The sequence below is a fragment of the Amblyomma maculatum genome, chromosome 5, assembly GCF_055883805.1.
Source record: "Amblyomma maculatum isolate TAMU_Amacu chromosome 5, ASM5588380v1, whole genome shotgun sequence".
NCBI classification, from domain to species: domain Eukaryota; kingdom Metazoa; phylum Arthropoda; class Arachnida; order Ixodida; family Ixodidae; genus Amblyomma; species Amblyomma maculatum.
This window is the reverse complement of record NC_139348.1, coordinates 95,328,055-95,348,746: the sequence shown is the minus strand read 5'-3', so window position 1 is coordinate 95,348,746 and position 20,692 is coordinate 95,328,055.

The following is a 20,692-nucleotide window of genomic DNA, read 5'->3' as shown; positions in this document are numbered from 1 at the left end:
GGTGTCATCGCTAATAGATGCACAAGCGACACGAACAACCACTGAAGAGCAGGGAGGAAGGTCGATATCTTCGGCGACGAGGGCTTTAGCACTGGAATTTGATTGATCAGCGTCTGGTAAGGCATCGGGCATAGTCGAGAACCCCACTTCAGCTCGAGCACAATCAATAATAGCAGCATGGCGCGACAGAAAATCCCAGCCTAAAATTACAGCGTGCGAGCAACTTGGCAGCACGACGAACTCAATCGTATAAAGGGAATTCTGGATAACTGCTCGAGCGGTGCACGCTGCTAAAGGCTTGATATGCTGAGCGCTGGCCGTTCGCAACGAAAGTCCCGCAATTGGCGTCTTCACTTTCTTTAAAGTGCGACATAGTTTTGCGTCCATTACCGAAATCGCAGCACCAGTGTCAATTAGAGCCATATGACAGCAACACCCTCGACGAAAACTTCAATTAGGTTTGTCGGCGACAGATGAGGACTTGGGAAGTTCGACTGGGTCGCAGTTCTCGCCTCAGGAACTGCGGCCTCTAGTTTTTCTCATGTGAAGCGTTCTGTCGACGTCGCATCGGAGAGATAGAGCGGCGTCGCGGCGACGGTGAACGGCGGTAGGACATGGCTGAGCGGTCTGTGGAGAAATGAGGGCGGGCTGGAGGGTCAGTAGGCGAGGAATACTGAGGCGTCGGAGACCAGTATGCAGAACCATGAGTAGGTGGTGCCGACACCGGGAGACGGTTGCGGCAATAACGAGAAATGTGTCCAGCAAGCCCGCAAGTGTAACAAATTGGCCGGTTATCCGTCGTGCGCCAGGGATTACGTGGTCTTGGAGCCGGTCGCATAAACTGCGCAGGTTCTCGCGCAGGCGCAGGAGGCGGCTGAACGTAGGCAGGTGGCGGTGGAGCATATGTAGGTGGCGGTCGGGCCACAACAGCCGCATATGTTAACGGCGCTGTAACAGGCATGGGTTGAGGGGCTGGAGGAAGAGATTCAGCTACCTGTTCTTGAATAATGTGGCGCAAACTGGGAGCTAGGTGCGAGGAAGGTTCTTGATGGCAGGATATAAGGGAGAGCTGTCGAGCAACTTCTTCCCGAATGAAGCTCTTAATTTGTGGCAGGAGAGAAGAATGTTCGCCTGCATCTGTCAGGCCAGCAAGGGACTCCGAGTGCATGGTGTTCGTGCGAGTTATGGCCCTTTGTTTCCGCAGTTCATCATAACTTTGACACAGTGTAACCACTTCCGCGACGGTGCGGATATCTCGAACCGACAGCATCTGAAAGGCATCGTCATCGATGCCTTGCAAAATGTGCTTGATCTTCTCGGCCTCTGACATGTGTGGGTTAACGCGCTTGCACAAGTCGACGACGTCCTCGATATAGCTCGTGAAATTTTCGCCAACTTGCTGAGACCACGTACGCAAGCGCTGTTCAGCGCGGAGTTCCCTCACAGCTGGTCGGCCGAAAACTTCAGAGAAGCTAGCTTTAAACGCGGACCATGATGGAATGTCCGCTTCATGGTTTCGAAACCATAGGTTTTCTACGCCGGTGAGATAGAAAACGACGTTGCTTAACTTTGTTTCCGCGTCCCATTTGTTGTAAACGCTCACTCATTCATAGGATGTGAGCCAGTCCTCGACATCGTGGTCGTCAGTGCCGCTGAAGATGGCGGGGTCTCGCTGGCGGAGGGAGCCAGGACAGATGATGGCCGAGCCAACTTGTACGGCTTGGTGGTTGACGTCCTCAGGCATCGCAGGAGGTGGTAATGTACGGCTGCGGAGTTTCAGGGCGAGAGGATAGATCTTGACCGGCACCTCCACCAAATGTAAGAATTGGGGGTTTATTCAGTAGACCAACAGGACTTGATCAGCAGGACTGAGCAGATCAGCGGCGAACACAGCGGCAGCGAACACAGTCAGATCCAGCACGCGCAGCGATCACGATGCCACTGACTGGCACGTTCCTTGTGCACTTCTTCCTCTTCACAATATATATATATATATATATATATATATATATATTGTCACGCCACTGACGATGAGGAAGAATTGTGCTGGTCTGGGAGAAGAGGAGAAAGCGTCGGTGCCTGGGGGCTAGTAAGCTTCACCTTATCCCACTGCCATATCACTGTTTCACCATGACAACTTGGTGGAGGTGCTGGGTATTGGATTGCTGAAAAACGGGACTGTATTGCCGATTCTTGGGTGCTGTTGGAGGCGTCGGACGGTTATAGCGAGGTGGGAACCTACTGCGTCAGTACCTGGCGATGTGACCTTCGACGCCGCAGCGGTAGCATATCGGCGGGGAAGGTAGAAAATGCTGTTGTGGATAAGAGCAAGGAACAGCTGGGCGCGTCATAGGTCTGGCTGAATGCTCATACTGCTCAGGAATCCTGGTAGATCGAATGGAAGATCTATGTGCACTTGAGGCGGGGCGTCAGGCATCGGCGCATTCCGGTTGGCGAAATGTATAGGAGGATAGTCAATAGAAGCCGCAACTTCAGGAGCTTGTGCGAAAGGCTGCACTTTAATCGCTTGTGGTGGTGAAGCCGGCCGCCTGGACAGAGACCTCAGCAGATTCGTGCAGGGGAAGTGGGTTGAGCCGCAGGAGTTCTTCCCGCACGATTTGCCGGATCGTCGACGGAAAATCTAGTTGGGCATGGTCATCAAGGCTGGCCATGGTAGGCACGTTGGCCAGCCGCCCAAATTTTGGCGCAATACGACGGGTTTTGAGAGCTTAAAAAGCGCGGATGTGTTTATAACATCAGAGACGGTTTCAAGGGTGTCTTTGGCAATTAAAAAGTTGTACACGTCAGCCGCGATGTCCTTCAAACTGTGGCCGACTCTGTCTTCTTCGGGCATGTTGGAATTCACACATTTGCACAATCTGAGGATCTCTTCTGTATAAGTGGTACAAGTTTCATCCGGCAATTGAGCTCTTTGAGCAAGGGTCTGCTAAGCCCGCTTTTTGCTCGGTACTGTCACCAAAACGCTGTTTTATCTCGGTGGAAAACCGTTCCCAAGTTGTCAAATTGTCCTCGTTATTCTCGAATCAGGTCATAGCCGTGTGAGTTAGAAAGAAAACGACATTTGTGAGCATGGTGATAGGGTCCCACCGGTTGTCGACTAACTCGTTCATAATGAAGTAGCCACTTCTCAACTTAATCACCTTCTTCTCCTTCAAATGGTCGTGGTTCCCGGTAAGGCTGGCAGGGAACAGAGCTGGAGGGGGCAGGCCTATCACCAGCCTTGCTTGCAGCGTCGCGGCTGGCACGGTTAGATTCGGTGTGGTCCATGATTATTGGAAGCGGTGGCAGTCCAGCAAGGCGGCGACTACGTCGAAACTCAAGTTGGTCTTGCTGAGCCGTACTTAGGGATCGAACGGAGCACCTTCCACCTATATATATATATATATATATATATATATATATATATATATATATATATATATATATATATATATATATATATATATATATATATATATATATATATATATATATATATATATATATATATATATATTGTCACGGACAACAGGGCTAGACGTAACAGACGACAAGACGAAGCTGTACCAGCAGGCAAAACGTTCGGCGCACAGCACGCGAGTCAACTTCAGTGTCCTCTTCTTCCAGGCGCAGCAAGAACATGGAGACACCAGGTGGTGTCAGCATCTTCGTGCTTCTGACCAGATTTGTACACAATGGAGTAATCAAATTCTTGAAGGCGAAGGCTCCATCGTGCTAGGCGCCCTGATGGATCACGGAGATTGGCCAGCCAGCACAGAGAATGGTGGTCAGTAACGACTTTAAACGCGAGTCCATAGAGGTAAGGCCTAAATTTCATAGTTGCCCACACAACTGCGAGGCATTCCTTTTCCGTAGTGGAATAATTTGTTTCAGCGCGGGAGAGCGTGCGGCTGGCATACGCAATGACCCTTTCCACGCCAGCTTGGTGTTGAATGAGTACAACACCAAGGCCGATGTTGCTGGCGTCGGTGTGGATTTCGGTGGTAGCGTCTTCATCAAAGTGCGCAAGAACAGGAGTAGTTTGCAGTCGTCTGCGTAGCTCCGCAAAAGCCTCCTGTTGCTCGGCGGCCCACACGAACTGTGTATCATCCCGCGTGAGGCGGGTCAGGGGTGCGGCTACCTTGGAAAAGTCGGCGATGAAGCGGCGGTAGTACGCACACAAACCCAGGAAACGTTTTAAACTCCTCTTCGTGGTAGGAACGGGAAATTTTGCGACAGCGGCAGTTTTGTCGGGGTCTGGCCTAACGCCTGCGGCACTCACGAGATGACCAAAAAACTTCAACTCTTTGTAGCCAAAGTGGCACTTTTCGGGCTTGAGCGTCAAGTCAGCTGACCGGAGGGCATCTAATACTGCTCGAAGGCGCTCAAGGTGTTCTCCAAAGGTTTCAGAGAACACGACAACGTCGTCGAGATAAACTAAACAGATTTGCCATTTGAGGCCAGCGAGAACGGTGTCCATCATGCACTGAAAAGTAGCCGGCGCTGAACATAGGCCGAATGGCAGCACTTTAAACTCATACAGTCCATCTGGGGTAACAAAAGCTGTTTTTTCGCGGTCCCGCTCATCAACCTCAATCTGCCAGTACCCGCTCTTCAAGTCAATGGAGGAGAAGTACTGGGCGCGGCGAAGCTTGTCGAGCGAATCGTCGATACGGGGCAGCGGGTGGACGTCTTTTTTAGTGATGTCGTTCAACTTTCGATAGTCAACACAGAAGCGAAGGGTGCCATCCTTTTTTTTCACAAGCACGACAGGGGATGACCACGGACTGTTGGAGGGTTGGATGACACCATCACGAAGCATCTCCTGAACCTGTGTGTGAATCGCTTCACGTTCCGTCGTTGAGATGCGGTACGGCTGCTGGCGTATAGGGCGGGCATCGTCGGGAGTAATTATACGGTGCTTCACAAGAGGCGTCTGCCGAATTTTCGATGATGTCGCGAAACAAGCACTGTATTTTAAAAGGAGAGAACGTAGGTCGTGCTGCTGTGTTTTCGAGAGATCTGTACTAATATCCAGACGATCAAGGGATGGGTGTACATTTTCAACTTCTCCGAACGTAAAGCATTCAGAAACGTCCGCTAAGGCGTCGGCGAATGCGATAGCGGTAGCGCGGAAAAGATGGCGGGGCTCGTTCGTGAAGTTAGTCACCAGGAGCTCAGATCGGCCGTTACGGAGATGGATGAGACTCCGCGCCGAGGTGATGCCGTGGGTGAGCAAAAGGGACTGGTTGCCCTCAGCGACCGCCGTTCCGTCACGCAGTTCATCGCATTTAACGGTCACAAAAACACTGGAACGTGGCGGAATAGAAACGCTCTCGGCGGAAATTCGAAGAGGGGCGTGGCTTTGGCGGTCTGCGGTGTCAGTATCATCCGCTTTCTCAGTTGAAAAGGTCACGGTACGCTTCCGGAGATCGATAATGGCCCCATATTCCCGAAGAAAATCGACACCAAGGATACAGTCGCGAGAGCAGTCAGGTATTACAAGGCAGCTTACAACAAACGTGGAGTTGCGAATTTGGACTCTCGCGGTGCACTGACCGCTCGGAGTTACGACATGCCCGCCAGCGGTTCGAATCTGCGTGCCAGACCATGGCGTCATCACTTTTTTTAGAAGCGCCGCTAGCTTCCCGCTTAAAATGGAAAAATCAGCACCAGTGTCTACCAATGCGCTAACCTTATAGCCGTCGAGGACCACGGGTATATCCAGCGAGAGTCTATCTTCACGCGTACGGACTGTCGTCGGGGCCGTCAAGTCGCGGTCGCTCACAGGTGGCGTTGTCGGGGGGTCTTCGTTGCGTCGATTGGAAGCGGCCTCGCCCCCTGAGGTCGCTGTCTTTAGTTTTCCCGGCTCGGACTAGACGGCCGTCGCTGCGCCATCCAGGAGGAGCTGGGCTGCGAGGATAGTCGGCGTGGAGACGGAGATCGTGACTGTCGTCTAGAAGTTGGCGCCATGCGCTGCTGGGCTACGTAGTCCTTAATATCCCGGGGTCGTTGGCCTAAAGGAGGACTACGCATGTCGATGGGGAAACCCTTCAGTCCAAGTTGTCGATATGGGCACTGTCGATACAGGTGGCCAGGTTCTCCGCAATGGAAGCACAGGCGCTGCCGATTTGGGGCACGCCACAGGTCTGCCTTTCGGTGGGGTGGTCGGCGGTTGTCGATGTACGGTTCGGAGTGGGCTGAATAAAGCGAGCCTTGGTCGGGTGGCGGTAATTGTGTGGAATCGGTTGGGGAACGTCGCAAGATGTCCGCATAGGTTGGCCGACAGGGCTCGGTGGAAAAGGATGGCGGGTTAGCGGATGGTACCGAAGGCCGAAATGCTTGTTGGAGCTCTTCTCGGACAATACTAGCGATAGAGCCGATCGTCGGCTGGGGAGCACCGAAGAGCGTCTGGAGCTCTTCACGCAAAATGGAGCGGATGATGTCGCGAAGAAGGTCCGGACTAGCCCCGAAGGCCGAATGCGGCTCCGTGAGCGAAGCGGCGAGTACCGGCCTGTCGTAGGTCGTAGACCGCTGCTGGAGCATCCTTTCCATCGTGACTGCCTCCGAAAGAAACTCTGCAACTGTGCTCGGCGGATTGCGCACGAGCCCAGCGAACAGTTGTTCCTTAACGCCGTGCATGAGATGGCGTACCTTTTTCTCTTCGGGCATGGCCGGGTCAGATCGTCGGAACAGCCTAGTCATGTCCTCCACGTACATGGTTATGGTCTCGTTCGGCATCTGTATGCGAGAACGTAAAGCCCTTTCCGCTCGTTCTCGGCGATCCGGGCTGGTGTAGGTGTCCAGGATGCAGCGGCAGAACTCGCGCCACGATGTTAGGGTGCCTTCGCGATTCTCATACCATGTACGAGCGCCATCTTCCAGGCTGAAGAAGACGTTCCTGAGCTTTGCGGCGTCGTCCCACTGATTAAGTGCGGCGACGCGTTCAAACTGGGTGAGCCAGTCTTCGACGTCTTCCGTCTGACAGCCGTGGAAAACCTTAGGCAGTCGTGGGTTCTGGAAAGTGTAATACGTTGGCGTTTGCATGACAGATCGAGGGGCGGCTGCGGTGGTGAATTCCAACGGCCCGTGCTCAGGTGGTAGGCCTAGGTTCCTCCGGCTAGCGCGGTGAACAGGCGTGTCAATTGGCACAGGACCTGAATCCTGGGTATGCGGAGGAGTGCGGGACATATACTGGGATCGATACCCTGCGCCGACACCAAAATATGTCACGGACAACAGGGCTAGACGTAACAGACGACAAGACGAAGCTGTACCAGCAGGCAAAACGTTCGGCGCACAGCACGCGACTCAACTTCAGTGTCCTCTTCTTCCAGGCGCAGCAAGAACATGGAGACACCAGGTGGCATTATATATATATATATATATATATATATATATATATATATATATATATATATTGTCACGTCTCGGTAGAAGACCAAGGAGAACCTAGCGATAGATGGTTTGAATGGTCGACCAGAACAAGTCTTGTGTTCAAGCTTCTTTCACTTCCAGGCTCGCGCTTGTCGTCATCTTTTGCGTCGTCTTCTATGCGGCATTTGCCCCCCTCCTTAGGAAGCATCGTCCCGATGAGAACAAAAGGAAGTAGGAGGTTAAGGTCAGACTGAGTGGTATGGCTTCATACGCACGACGTGGACGACGTCAGCTTGGTGCTGGCGTCGTTTTGATGTCGACACCCCGTCTGGCATCACCTCATAAGTGACGTCGGTTAAACGTCGCTGAACAACATAGGGTCCAAAGTATCGTCGCAATAGTTTTTCGGAGAGTCCACGGCGGCGAATAGGTGTCCAGACCCACACTTTGTCGCCAGGTTCGTACATTACATGCCGGTGTCTCTGATTGTAGCGTTGTGCATCGTGCTCCTGCTGATTTTGAATCCGCACACGAGCTAGTTGGCGAGCTTCCTCTGCACGCTGAGCAAATTCCTCGGCGTCCTGGTCGAGATCATCGGTGTCGGCATTCGGGAGCAACATTGCATCCAGCATAGTTGTTACTGGTCGCCCGTGAAGGAGGCTGAATGGTGTCATGCGAGTGGTGTCTTGGCGGGCCGTATTGTAGGCGAACGTAACGTAGGGAAGTATTTCGTCCCAATTCTTGTGGTTTACGTCGACGTACATGCAAAGCATGTCTGCGAGGGTCTTATTGAGGCGTTCCGTCAACCCATTGGTTTGAGGGTGATAGGCAGTAGTTTTACGGTGACTGGTACCACTGAGGCGAAGAACGATTTCCAAAAGTTCGGCCGTAAATGTAGTTCCTCGGTCAGTTATAATAAGTGCCGGAGCGCCATGCCTCAGGACAATGTTCTCAACGAAGAACCTAGCTGCTTCGGCGGCGGTACCCCTTGGCAGAGCCTTGGTCTCCGCGTAGCGGGTCAGATAATCAGTGGCGACAATTATCCATTTATTCCCGGCTGTAGACGTCGGAAATGGTCCCAGGAGGTCCATGCCAATTTGCTTAAAAGGTGTCGCTGGCACTTGAAGAGGGTGGAGTATGCCAGCTGGTTTTACAGGGGGTGATTTACGGCGCTGGCAGTCAATGCACGTACGTACATAGCGTTTCACTGTCGCCGGCAGTTTTGGCCAGTAGTATCCGTGCTGTACTCTAGCCAACGTGCGGGTGTAGCCTAGGTGACCGGCGGTTGGCTCGTCGTGGCACGCTTGCAAAACTTCAGTGCGGAGAACCGATGGGACGACGAGCAGAAAACTGTTTCCCCCAGGACGGAAGTTCTTCTTGTAAAGGACGTTGTTGCGAATAAAAAATGAAGAGATTACTCGGGCGAAAATCTTCGGCACAACCGTAGTTCGCTTCTCCAAGAAATCAATAAGAGGGAGCAATTCCTGATCCTCTCGCTGCTGTTGGGAAAGCGTTGCGTTATCTATGACACCTAAAAACGCAGTGTCTTCATCGGTCATAGTGGAAGGTTCGACCGGCGCTCGCGAAAGGCAATCTGCATCTGTGTGCTTCTTTCCAGATTTGTAAATAACTGCCATGTCAAATTCTTGCAATCGAAGGCTCCAACGCGCGAGTCTCCCTGAAGGGTCCTTTAAGTTCGTCAGCCAACAGAGAGAGTGATGGTCGCTGACGACTTGAAAGGGGCGAGCGTACAAATAAGGGCGGAATTTCATAACCGCCCATACCACTGCAAGACATTCTTTTTCGGTTGCCGAGTAGTTCGCTTCTGCTTTAGATAGGGTCCTGCTGGCGTAAGCAATTACCTTTTCCACACCATCCTGGCGCTGTACTAACACAGCACCTAAGCCCACGTTGCTGGCATCCGTATGAAGCAGTGTAGGGGCGTCGTCATCAAAGTGCGCCAGGACAGGTGGTGTCTGTAGACGCCTCCTCAGCTCATTGAAAGCTTGTTGCTGTTCTTCACCCCAGCGAAAGACTGCGTTGTCACGAGTCAGTGAAGTTAATGGCCAGGCTATTCGTGAAAAGCCAGCAATAAACCGACGGTAATAGGCGCAAAGACCCAAGAAGCGCCGCAATGTCTTTTTGTCCGTAGGTGTTGGGAACTTGGCGACTGCGGAGAGCTTTTCAGGATCCGGCCGAACACCTTCTTGGCTGACGACGTGGCCTAAGAACTGCAGCTCCTCGTAACCGAAGTGGCACTTCTCGGGTTTTAATGTGAGGCCCGCAGATTGTATGGCCTGAAACACAGCTAGCAAACGGAGTAGATGCTCTTCAAATGTAGCCGAAAACACTATCACGTCGTCAAGATACACCAAGCATGTTTGCCACTTAAGTCCCGAAAGCACAGTGTCCATCAGTCTCTGAAATGTTGCTGGCGCCGAGCATAAACCGAACGGAAGGACTTTAAACTCATACAATCCGTCGGGAGTGATGAATGCTGTCTTCTCCCGATCCCTCTCATCCACTTCGATTTGCCAATATCCACTTTTCAAGTCCATCGACGAGAAGTAACGTGCATTTCGTAGGCGATCTAAGGAGTCGTCGATGCGAGGGAGAGGGTACACGTCTTTTTTGGTCACTTGGTTGAGCTTGCGATAGTCTATGCAAAATCGTAAGCTGCCGTCTTTCTTTTTAACAAGTACCACGGGGGAAGCCCAGGGACTCTGTGACGGCTGGATAACGTCGTCTCTAAGCATTTCGGCCACCTGGCGCTGAATGGCTTCACGTTCTTTCGGAGCCACACGGTAAGGATTTTGTCGAATCGGGCGAATCGAGTCATCCGTGATAATTCGATGTTTTGTCAAAGGCGTTTGGCCGATCCGCGATTCTGAAGCAAAACAGTCTCGAAATTGATCTATGAGATCCAAAAGGCGGTCCCGCTCTGAAGAAGACAGATTTGGGCTCACATCAACGATGGTTACGGGTGTCTTGCACACTGATCCTCTCTGTTGCAGTAAGCAACAGTGCTGCGCATTTGGGAGGCTGTCGAAAAAGGCCACAGTTGTGCCTTTCGGAATTTGCTGACGCTCGTCGCTGAAGTTTGTCAGCAGCAGTTCGGTATGCCCATTGGTCAAGTTGACCAGCCCTCGAGCTATAGAAACACCTCGGCTGAGTACCAGGGTAACTGCCCGTTCGGCGACGCCATCGCCTGTATGCGCCACGTCGCATTTCACTTCAACAAGAGAACATGATCTCGGAGGTAATGTCACCGTCTCATTGGCGACGCGTAAGGGCAATAGTGGTACTTGCGCATAACCAAGGTCTTCATGGTTATTGGTGAAGGCAACGATGCTGTCACGGATGCTGATTACAGCCCCATGAAGACGCAGAAAGTCCATGCCCAAGATGAGGTCTTTGCAGCAGTCAGGGAGAATAACGAAGCTGCCAACAAACACCGCGTTTCCTATTCCTATCCGGGCAGTGCATTTCCCTGTCGGTGCCAGTAGCTGACCCCCAGCACTTCTTATTACTGGCCCAGTCCATTCAGTTTTTACTTTGCGCAGGGTGTCGGCCAGTTTCTGGCTAATAATTGAAAAATCTGCCCCGGTATCCACCAGAGCATGTACCGCCAGCCCATCAATGGAAACGGCGAGGTCAGCGCTAACAAAATTATCTGGGTTGATCGTCCCTTTCGGCATTTGCGGCGGAAGCGCGGCAAGGTCGGCGCTGTCAGCTTCGTCGTCATGGCTGATCATCTGGTACGGCATTTTCGGCGGTAGTGCGGAAATGTCAATGTTAGCGGCGGCGTCAGAAGCCCGGGTTGTCGGTAATTGCGGCGGTGGTGAGGGTTTCGACACTTTTAGACTGGTTGCAACCTCCCCTCGCGAGGTTGCAGCTCTTAGTTTCCCCGGTGAGGGCTAGGAGACCGCCGTCCGCTAACGCCAGTAGTGTTGCGACGTGTCGGCGAATAACGCTGTGGCGATGGGGAGGAGCGGCGGCGGAAACCCGGGGTTTCGGTTTCCCTGCTGACCGGAGGGTCGTCGTCGATTTGGGCAGAATTAGTGTCGAAGCGGCGGCGAGCAGAAGCAAGCGGAAAGGACTGCCCCTCTTCGCGGTGGCGGCAGTACCGATACACATGGCCAGGTTGTCCGCAGTAGAAACAAAGTGGTCGGCTGTCATAACTGCGCCACCTGTCAGTTCGGCGCAGTTGAGAGCGCCTGGGAGGCGCCCACTGAGGCCCCTGGAGGAACCGAATCTCCTGACGGTTCGGTGAGCTCGGTGGGGCGTGGTCTGGAGGTGGGCGACGAAGGACCGCAGCATAGCTCTCGGGCTGCGGCTCGAGGTAAGCTGCAGGAATGTTGGCGGTGCAGCTGATCGGTTTTGGAGCGTGGTATGGTTCGGAAAGGGGTGCCGCGTTGTAGACTGGATGAGACTCGTTGCATGGTGTAGACGGTGATAGGGCGTATCGAATTTCATTCCTCACTGTTTCCATGAGGGCCCCTGACGACTGAGCCTTCGTAGTCGTAATTCGCTGCAGCTCCTCAAGGACAATGCCTCTAATGATGTCTCGAAGAGTGGTCGTATCTGTTGCAGTCAGCGCCGCCGCAGTCGTCGGGGCACAGTTGACCGGTCGGTTGTACTGGCGGCACCGGTCTTGGAGGGCTCGTTCGATAGCCGTAGCGTCCTTAACGAACTCACTCACGGTTTTAGGGGGGTTGCGGACCAAGCCGGCAAACACCTGTTCTTTGACGCCATGCATGAGATGCCGTAGCTTCTTTGGTTCACTCATATCAGGGTCGGCACGGCGAAAAAGGCGAGCCATGTCTTCCGCAAACATAGCCACGCTCTCATTTGGCTTCTGGATGCGCACTTCAAGCAGGCGCAGCGCATTGTCCCGTCGGTCAGTTCTCGCGAAAGTGTCGACCAGCTGGCAGCGGAAGTCATCCCATGTGGATAAGCTGGCCTCATGGTTTTCAAACCACGTTCTAGCATTATCCTGAAGGGCAAAATAAACATTACAAAGCTTCTGGTCCGCGCTCCACTGGTTGATCTTTGACACTCGCTCAAACTGGTCGAGCCAGTCTTCCACATCTTCAAACGCTTCCCCGCGAAAGCACTCTGGCACCTTGGTGTTCTGTAGAGTCACCGGTGTAGGATTGGTATGTGCCATGGCTTGAGAGGTCTTAGGAACTTGGGCGTTTGAGGAGTCGTTCGGCAGATGACTGTACTCCGGCGCTAGGCCTAGAAGGCGGCGGCTAGCACGATGGACAGGCGTGTCGATGTTTGGGATCCGCTGTGGACTGCCGGAAGGAGTCCTATGCATACCCCAGCGCGCTCCACCAGTGTCACGTCTCGGTAGAAGACCAAGGAGAACCTAGCGATAGATGGTTTGAATGGTCGACCAGAACAAGTCTTGTGTTCAAGCTTCTTTCACTTCCAGGCTCGCGCTTGTCGTCATCTTTTGCGTCGTCTTCTATGCGGCAATATATATATATATATATATATATATATATATATATATATATATATATATATATATATATATATATATATATATATATATACTGGACGGAGACTGGAAGGTGGTATACCACCGTCCAGTCTCAGCCCGGACCTGAAGACAAGAACAGACAGACCAATCAGAACAGAGACGAAGGACCCGAAGGAACCGATGGACACGAACACGCAACCCCCGCCCAAGCTGCCCGACGTGACCTCGAGCCATCGGTCCCATGGACTCTGGTGACGGATGGTTGACAGCTCCAAGGGAGGCGGATCACCCACGCATCAGATGATGATGATGATGGTGATGTCCTGAGGCAGAATGGCACATACCCACGGCGGACATCGTACCGGCAAGCCGTTCTTTTCTTACTTCTTCCTCTTCTTCAAGAATCCAGACACGCCCATCATCATGCCATGGAATCATCGGTAAACTTCCTCGCCTAGTTCGGGACCATCACTCGCCCTGGGTCATGTTACGGACGAAGGAGAAAGAAGAGGACATGGCGCGGGCAGGAGCGCGCGCGCTAAGCCCGCACACATGCAGATTCATAAAACGTCATCTCACGACCATCAAGCATCTTCTCTCTGTCCTCTGTTCTCCTGTTGTCATCGCTTGCCGCCACGTAACATTATATATATACTTTATATTTATATACACACACACCGGGTGTCCCAGCTAACTTGAACCAAAGGTTACAAAATAATATATTTGCAGTAGGTATAGTTGGTCAGATCTGGGCTTGAAGGGCTGGGGCGAAGCCGCTCGGCGATGTCCCTGGGTCCTCGGTCGATGGTCCCGCAGCTTACAGATGGCGTCGATGCTCCAAGGCGAGGATGGGTATGGGTACTAGCCACTGTAGTATGGGTACGCCGCACCTAGCTCCAACCATATGTTACATGGCGGCAAGCGATGACAACAGGAGGACAGAGAGAAGATGCTCGATGGTCGTGAGATGACGTTTTATGAATCTGTTTGCGGGCCAGCGGGCGCACTCCTGCCTGCGCTACTGCCCTTTTTTCGCCTTCGTCCGTAACAATATATATATATATATATATATATATATATATATATATGGTTGGTTGGTTTGTGGGGTTTAACGTCATATATATATATATATATATATATATATATATATATATATATATATATATATATATATATATATATATATATATATATGTTTTAGCAGACAATTATTATGTTATATGTGGTACTTAAATTATTGCTTATATAGAGTTGACATTTCAGTATTGCACCTAAAACTTCATCTATTACAGCTCAGCTATGTTTCTCTTTGGAGCGTGGAATTCCGCTTCTGCATCATGCCATTCAGACTGATCTCAAAGGTTCACAAAGTATGCCTTTTTGGAAAAGATCAACCCAAGAAAAAAGAGCAGCTTCAATAGTGACGAATATATGTATTCTGAATGAAAACATTTCCACTAGTTCATAAACCCTTATTCGGAGCGCACACGCACACGCGCACGCACACACACACGCACACACACACACACACACACACACACACACACACACACACACACACACACACACACACACACACACACACACACACACACACACACACACACACACACACACACACACACACACACACAACACACAGGTATATTGGATGCATGGCAACAGGCAACTGTCAAAACCATACAAGTTTTGACTCATTGAAGGATGTGGCTGTGTGTGAAAGTTAGCAACTGTTTAAATACTGCAATGGCATAGAAGTCCCACGAAAGCAGATATAAAGCTGCAGCTGCTGTTCAGAGTTTTTTGTGCTGCTAGTTTTTTTATAAAGCTACTGCAAATATTGCAGGATTCATGACATAGTTATTTGCATCTTGGTGACTCAAGTCACCACTTTGAGGATTGAGTAGCTGCAGATGTGTGCCCAAAATCATAATTTCGCGTACATATTTTGGTTAAGCTGCACTTATTCTAACCTTTGCTGATATTATTTTATTATTGAGTATAAGCAACAAAAATTTACTAAATAAAATAGACAAATAAGAATGCAATATATATGAACAGTATTGTGTATGTATCATACATGTCTAGGAGCTAGTACAAAATTCCAAACTGGTTATCTAAATTACTGAAGTAATGTAGGTGAGAATAAGTGGTAGCATTAATTTACCTCGTTGACAGAGATCTTGCTCACTTAAACATGTGTGAAACATTTCACCTGGCGTCAGTAAGCAAGATTACACATTATTTGTTGTACACATATGCCACCTACAGCATTTTTGCAAGCCACTTCATGCAGCAAACAAATATTAATAAAATTTCTCATTTCATTTAGAGAAAGCTGCATGAACTGAAATGCTATATTTTATAATTTTGTCAAAACTGTATTCTTTTCTCGTGTTGTGAAGCAAAAGACATAAGAAGAGTGGCTTCCTTTATTGAATGCTTGGGGATATGTAGTGCATATTAGGTACCACAGTTACAAAGATGTTAGTGCATATGCAGATGCAATTCTGGATTACTTTATGTTTGAGACAGCTGAGAGATTGAAGTGAAACTTCTTTCAAACCGGTGAAAACCACACTGCATTACCTTCATCAACCCTTCTGCAGTAGTAGGAATAACACAATTCAACTTATTCTTTGAAACAGTCAAACGAATATAAGTGATCGATGATGTGTGTGGGCAGTTTTCATGACTGGAGCCCTTGTCGTACATATTTGAACTAAGAATTCAAAATCAAAACACAACAGATAGGTTATGATTGACTTCCTGCTAGTGCTATACTCTCACATATTAGAAGGAAAAAAAAAAGACCAGGTCCTCTTTTCATTTTTGCAGAGCAAAGATTGCAAGCCAGAGTGGAGTCACGAAACCTTCAAGAGAACAAAGACCAAGTTGCAGGGCACACACACACACAAAAAAAGGGGCTGTGTGGCGGTCATGCTTATTAAGGTTATTGACACATTTCCAGAATACAAGGCAAGTTGTGTGTGCTACTTCCACACTAGCAGAACAAAGTGACCACATTTTTGTGGTGCATTACTTGGCCATTTTTCTACAATACTGCGAGATTTAATTTGTTCAGTTATTATGTGCTAGTACTATAGAAAGATGGAGCCTTAATTTTGCAGCTTTGGTGATGCATAGTAGCTGAACAAATTTAAGTTGAGTAAAGGATGTGTATATATATATAATTCTCAAACCTTATGCTTATCGACATATTTCAGAATTCTGCCATATGTGTAGTTGTGTACAGCGAAAAGTACACGATCAGTATGTGCTCAGTGTGATAATATTAATGATCAAAAAATGTCTACACATTATGTTTCAGCTCATAGCATTATCAGCTAAATGTTAATTTTGACAAAGTCTACAGCCTACCATTCTGATTAAGCCCCAACTCATGCTTACACATTGGCAGAGTTATGCACTGTTCTGGAATCTCAAAAAGTGTGTTTATCTTACAGCTCGAAGCACCAGAAGGAATTTCAGAACACAAGGTTCGACGCCTGAGGACAGCTTAGCTGTCAAAGCTGGCTGATGCTCTTTTTTTAGGCCAAGACTTTATAACACAAAATGATTTTCTTTGCAATGTCCCCAAGATCATGCCCCCACACGGAGCACGACTTTTCGGAAATTATTAACTTTGGCCAAACAGTGGATACTAGTATCTGTTAGCGTATTAAGGATTTGGTGTGTGAAGGCATCACTTCAGTTTCTGAGGTAAAGAAATGTGTTTGATACTATGTTAAGGGTGTATACTGTTTGTGGGCAAGCAACCTCCTGATGCCACATGCCATGCATTTCATTCTACTAATCAGGATATTGCTAACCACATTCAGGCAGCACTGCAACAAAAAAGGTGCAGTGACCTGGATCAAGAGAATTCTGCTCAACTTGTTGATGAGTTGAAAAAGCAAGACACTGATGCTAATTTTTTTATGCGTACCTACAAAGAAAGTGAAGGTGCTTCACTCGATGAGAATGAAAATGTTGAAGAGTGGATAAAAAGGGGATGTGGCAGCACATTTATTTTTTGCTATCAGTCCAAATTTATGGCTAGTCTTGCTTTTCAGCAAGAAGTTTAATTTGTCCTGATGCCACTAATAAGACCACTGACTACGGCTTACCGCTCTTCTTCCTCGTCGTCAAAACACCATTGGATTACATGGTTGTGGGCAGATTTGTAGTGCAGTTCGAAACAGCAGCCCGCATAAAAGAAGCACTAGATATATTTAGATTATGGAGCTCTGGGCTCAGCCCTGAGTATTTTATGACTGACTGTTGCCAAGCAGAAATAAAGGCTATTAATTGCGCATTCCCAGAAAGTAAAGTAACGCCCTGCAATTTTCATCAAAAGCAAGCGTGGGAAAGATGGATACGAAAAAAATAAAGAAAATGAAGTAGAAAGTAGAGAAGATGCCCTCTCACTTCTGAGGCATATGGCATATGCTTTCCTCACCTCATAGGTATGATGTAGCATATAAGTCGCTGACTGAGTCAGTGCACTGGACAAATCCCCGTTTGAGGGAATACATGCATACATCGTGGCTTCCCATCTCCCACATGTAGGTAAAGCACTATACCAGTCAAGACTATTCCATTATTGTGACTACAAACAATGGAACAGAGTCAGAAAATAAACTGTTAAAGGAGTTTTTATCTAAAAGGGGGCCATGGCAGAAAGAGCCTGGCAGCACTCATTTGTCTCGTAAAGCAGTTTTTCCCCGATCGGCTGCAGCACTTTCACCAAGAAAATATTAAACGGTCATTATGTTACAGAATTTATCATGAAACTGTGCCAGAGTATCAGCAGAACAGGCCACCAGCCTCAGTGAAACACCGCCACACGGACGCCCGGATCGAGCACTCGGCAGGGTCAGTGAATCTCCTGGTGACGTCATTATCACTTCCGGCTTTTAGGCATAGCTGGATGTGATGACACAATGTCGCATCCGGTCACGACGTTACGGCCGATGACGTCACCATGTGATGGCATCATAGTCATTAATCAGGACTAATTAGAAGTAGTTAATTATACTAGTTAATCATTAGTTATTACTGATTAGACATTAGTACTGTTAGTTAATTAGCCTGATTGGGTAATTAACTAAGTAAACTCAGACCCACTTTGGGTACTACTACACCAACCCTCTAATTAGTTGATATAGTGAGCAGAATGGAAACTGCACATTGTTACACAGAGGCAGATATAACCAACGTTTTTAGATCCCTTTCAGTTTGAAAGCTACGGCGCGGGGAGTGTCGCCTTTCCGTTTCCTGCCGCGCGGTGGCGCTCGCCTCGCTGTTTGCCCCAAAACGTTGGTTTGCCCGACTGGCGCGGCCCTTTATACCTGCGCTCGAGTGGTTTTGCACGTGTGCGTGTTTGTGGTGTGTGGTGCCGTGATTATTGCCGCTTGCTTATGTCTACGAAGTGAGTAGCGAACATGCCACGTTGCTTCGTGCCCGGCTGCAAAAGCGGTATGACTCCCAGACACCTGCTACCGGAAAAGATTTTTTTTCGGCCGCCCAGTGACCCTGTACGTCTCCTAGAATGGCAGCACAGACAGCTTTCGAGCTCTTGCGTTGTATGTGATGTACACTTCCACGACGAGGATGTACTAAAACATTTTGTGCACCAGATTAATGGTGACACTGTCGTCATTCCGCGCGACAAGTGGGCATTGAAAGCCCATTTTATATTTTTCAGCGCCACTTTGGACTTGTACGCTCATTTGGAGGAGATGAGTCTCATCCTTCAGTTGTCAACTTTACCCAAATATTTCGACTACTTAGTCTGTACACTCCTATAAAGACAGGTCTGCGTAGAAGTGTGGAGGGTGCACCGAGTGCTGTGCTTGTGGGTGTTCAAGACACACTGAAGAAATGCAGAGAAGCACACCGATGCAAGCAAGCTCACCTGCGTGAACTGATTGAATCAAGGATACTCGACCTAACTTCTGAAGTTGACACGCCCGATCACAGTGACAGTGACCACATTTACTCGAAAGCAGAAATCGATGAAAGCATACTGTACTATTTTTCACGCTATGTGGTCCACAAATTCTCCAAAACCTCAACTTGCACTTCCTGCATGGAAGATATCAGCTCTCATGTGCCAGTTGTTGGCAAAGACGCATGCCTTACAGTGTATAAAAGCTTCAAGCAAGGATGCCTAAAGCATCCCACAAAAAAGATGCTAGAGTTTACTAATATTATGAAGAAAGCAGTTTCGATTTCCTTGAAAGGAGGTCCAGTTTTTGGGGACATTTTTTGGGATGAGCTGGAATTCCAAAACCTTGCCCGGCTTGGTTGTGCAGAACATAAAGCCACTTTTACATGCCAGGTTCTGCCTTCTGTAGCCATTCTCTCTGTGCTTCCAACTCAGTGTGCCTGCATTTAATGCTTGCCTATGCTCACTGAAATTAACATTCTAAAAATTAAAGTGCAAAACGCTGCTCCCGGCTGTGCGATCATTGCAAATAAAAAGCTCGTCTTCTGCAGCTGTTCCCTCCGTGCATCCGGCTAAGTGTGTCTGCGTTTAATACTTGTGTCCAGTGAAATTGGCATTGTAAAAAACGTGAAAAACGCTGCTCGTATGTGCGGTGGTAACAGCGCGGAATTTCGTGAATGCGATCTAGAAACGGAACATCGTTGGTCCTCATTCCTTAATGTGTCGTGCATTCTCCCAAATAGCTATTGATAGCTTTACTCCAACAAATACTAAAATGTCCAGGATAAACGTCGCAAATGCGATGCGATAAAGCGCGAGGCAAATAAACGATCTTTTTTTTTTTTTCGAACAGGCATCAGCCTGCTCTTTACCTCACCCAGCCTCAGGCGAAACAGTTTTTTTAACCATGAGACTGAAGTTTTAACGTGACAGCTCCAAAAGCCCAGCAAATTTGAGCTCTACGTGTCCGTTCCCAGTTTTATCGCGGATGAGAACCGGCGAAGGCTGCCACCCCACCAACAGCTGAGTGCGAGCGGTTTCGGGCCGACAGCGACAGCAGCGCCGCGTGACGAGTGGAAACGGACGGGAACCGCTTTCTCGGGAGTGACTCGGGGGAGCTTGCAAACTGAAAGGAATCTAAAAACGTTGGATATAACTGATGGGGTGAAGATGGGACTTTTTTTGTGAAGTCTAGTGGTGCCTGAAAAACACCACGTCATTATTTGGCATACCATCCTGCTCTTGCCTAGACTTTGCACAGAAATTCTTTGCCAGAAACTTACAGATCAGGGCCACTCTTGGCCATCGACACATGCAAATTTGACATGCCAGAACCGCCCTCAAGTGTGGATTCATTCAGACCACAGGATGACAATACCAGCCACCCTTCCAAGAAGAACAGCGGGAAGAATGAGGGAAGGCGCTGACAAGCTAAATAAAGGCAATGGTAAGGTATTGTTCTGAAAGGGATAACTTTGAGCAGGCCCACTTTCACCTCCTTGAAGCCCAAAAGTATTTGGCACAGGGTACCCCAACCTCAAGTGGAATTACTGTTCGTGGCTCTCCAGCGAAAGGATGTTCTGGACAGAAATGAGTAGGGCCATCTGTGTCCTTTCGCGCTGCAGCTCTAAAGAAAGCAAAAAGCATTTCTCTGGAGCACTGGAAGTTGAGGGGCAGATTTGGACAAAAGGCTGAATCAATCCGGAAAGGATACACAGCTCCTTCAATATAAGTACCTTAGATCTCCAGGCAATAATAGCACAGGTCAACTTAGCCTTTTTAAGTTAAGGATGATATTGTTGAATTAACATCAATCTTTTTGCTGGAATGGTCACCTTGCATAATTGTATACTGGGTGTATTTATTTCCCT